Consider the following 2,448-nt stretch of genomic DNA (forward strand, 5'->3'; position numbering starts at 1 on the left):
TGTCTCCCCAAAACTAAACCCTGTGATGAATATCTTTCACATCGAATGATAATCGAATGAAGTGAAAGTGTGAAAAATCTAGTGTTGCGGTTGTTTTTATTAAAAATCTTTCTTTCAGTTTTCATAAACCTTTTTCGTATTCTATTTATAAAAACGTCCAATCTAGTTTAGTTTGATCCATGATAAGGGTCTAATAATGGTGTAGTTGGATGGGGCTTTAAAAGATCTTTCTAACGATATATTATAAGCCCAATTTCGATGAATAATGAGGAAGTTATGCCCAAAATACTAAACTGGGCCCGAATCGGATTTTACCTACACTAGTAGAAAAATTGAAAATGCCACCGCTCTATGGCCACCGATTTTCGAAAACCGGTGGCTTAAAAATGGGCGGGATAGGCTAATTCACATTGCCACCGGTTCAAACCGAACCGGTGACATAAATGGTAAAGGCCACCGGTTTTGAACCCGTGGCAATAATCAATTAAAAAAAAAAACGCCCCCCTTATAAACCCCAAACCCTACCTTATTTCTCTCATCAGCCGCTCTTTCATTCTCTCTCCTGCTCCTCTCTCTCCTGCTCTCCCCTCTCCTCTTTCTCTCTCGTAGTCTCTGTTCTCCACGAACAGTTCTCCCCTAGATCTCCTCCTTCTCTTTCTCATCTCCTTCTCCCTCCTGTCGTCTCCTTCTCCCTCTTCTCCTTCAATCTCCTCGTCTCCTTCTCTTTCATTTCCACCATCACCAAGACCACCACCGCAACAATAACACCACGAAAACATGCACCACTAAGACAAGCACGAGGTTTGTATTTAATTAATTGATTTTTCTTGGTTAATTAATCGGATTTTGTTGGGTTTAATTGATTGATTTTTCTGGGTTTAATCGATTGGTTTTTCAGGGTTTAATCGATTGGTTTTTCTGGGTTTAATTAATTGATTTTCTTGGTTTAATTAATCGGATTTTGTTGGAATATTTTGAGTTTCTTAATCGATTTTAATCAATTTTAATTCTGGGTTTTTTTTTTGAGTTCGTGAATCAATTGTTAGTTGGGTTCGGTGCATGTGAGTTAAGGTGGGTCTGGTAGGTGGGTTCGGTGTAGGTGGGTTAAGTTGGTGGGTGGGTCTGGTGGGTGAAGGTGGGTGTTCTGGTGAAGGTTAAGGTGGTGCGGATGGTGGGTTAAGGTGGTGGGTTAAGGCGGTGGGGTGGTTGCTGGTGTGAGATGGTGGTACTTAAAAAAAAATGTGACATTTAGTTTAAAAAGAAATTTGACAGAAAATTCGATTTTAATTCCAGGTTTAATTCGATTTGATTCTGTTTTTTTTTTTCTTTTCTGACTTCGTGAAAATCATTTTCTGGGTTTTTTTTTTATTTTTGTTTATTTTTTTTCTGGGTTTTTGTTTTTGTTTATGTGGGTTTTTTTTAACTGATTTTAATCAATTAATGGTTACATATATGTATAGTGTTTTGGTTATTTCAATTTTTTTTGGCAGCTTATTTTAATCGATTTATTTTTTTGTTTTAATTGATGCAGGTATATTGATCAAGATCTTAAATTGAAGAACATGCAAGAATATTGAATTAGATGTTGGGTTTTTTTGTTTTTATGTTGTAATTTTTTTTTTAATTTAATATTGGAATTTTAGTTTGTAATCTCATTAATTTAGTTATTTGGAATTGTTGTATGAGTAATTTATTTGTAGTTATTAATTTAGTTTTTTCACTCTTAAAAAGTGTACAATTACTAGTTATTGATGAATATATGTGTGTTTCATGTATATTATGCATATATACATGTTTCTGCTACATTTTAAGTGAAAAAAATGCAAAAAAAAAAAAAACAAAAATTGTTTTTTTAGGGCATTATTGCCACCGGTTAACCGGTGGCAATAGTTGTTAATACAAATAAAAAAATTTTGCGGGAAGGTTTATTGCCACCGGTTAACCGGTGGCAATACTTGATTTTGCCACCGGTTTTGAACCGGTGGCTTTGCTTCAGTTTATTGCCACCCCCCAAATGACCACCGGTTCAAAACCGGTGGCATAGGGGGGTTTTGAACCGGTGGCCAAATGATATTTTCGCCTAGTGCTACGACCCAATGATCATGATCATGAGGAGGGTCCAAAGGTTTAATCCTATTCCTAAACTAATTAGAATTTATTATAAGCTTCTGTGAGTTTCTAAAAGATCTTAATTATCCTTTTTGAAAAGATAAGATCATAGAGTTAGAATTTGAATAAAAACTTTCCTTTTCTAAGTCCTAATTCTATTCGAATTTAAAGATGTTTAAAGACAGTCAGATATTATTTTTGTGCCTCATAATATTTATCCAAATTTTATATGATTGGATAGATCTTGAAATTATCTTTCCAATGGTATATTATAATATTAATTCCGAGCTATAACGGAAAAGATATGAAAGGAATACAAACTCTATCCAAAACTGATAC

The 2,448-nt window shown here is 34.4% G+C and overlaps 1 long non-coding RNA gene across 1 annotated transcript; it reads left to right on the forward strand.

Annotated features, from left to right (window-relative positions):
* The first annotated feature begins 414 nt into the window (after positions 1 to 414).
* LOC110708550 lies at positions 415 to 1,775 on the forward strand. Its single transcript, XR_002508767.1, has 2 exons — positions 415 to 801; positions 1,532 to 1,775. It is a non-coding gene; the product is annotated as an uncharacterized LOC110708550 (long non-coding RNA).
* Positions 1,776 to 2,448: the final 673 nt, after the last annotated feature.

The sequence above is a fragment of the Chenopodium quinoa genome, unplaced genomic scaffold (genome assembly GCF_001683475.1).
Source record: "Chenopodium quinoa cultivar QQ74 unplaced genomic scaffold, ASM168347v1, whole genome shotgun sequence".
Taxonomy (NCBI): Eukaryota; Viridiplantae; Streptophyta; class Magnoliopsida; order Caryophyllales; family Amaranthaceae; genus Chenopodium; species Chenopodium quinoa.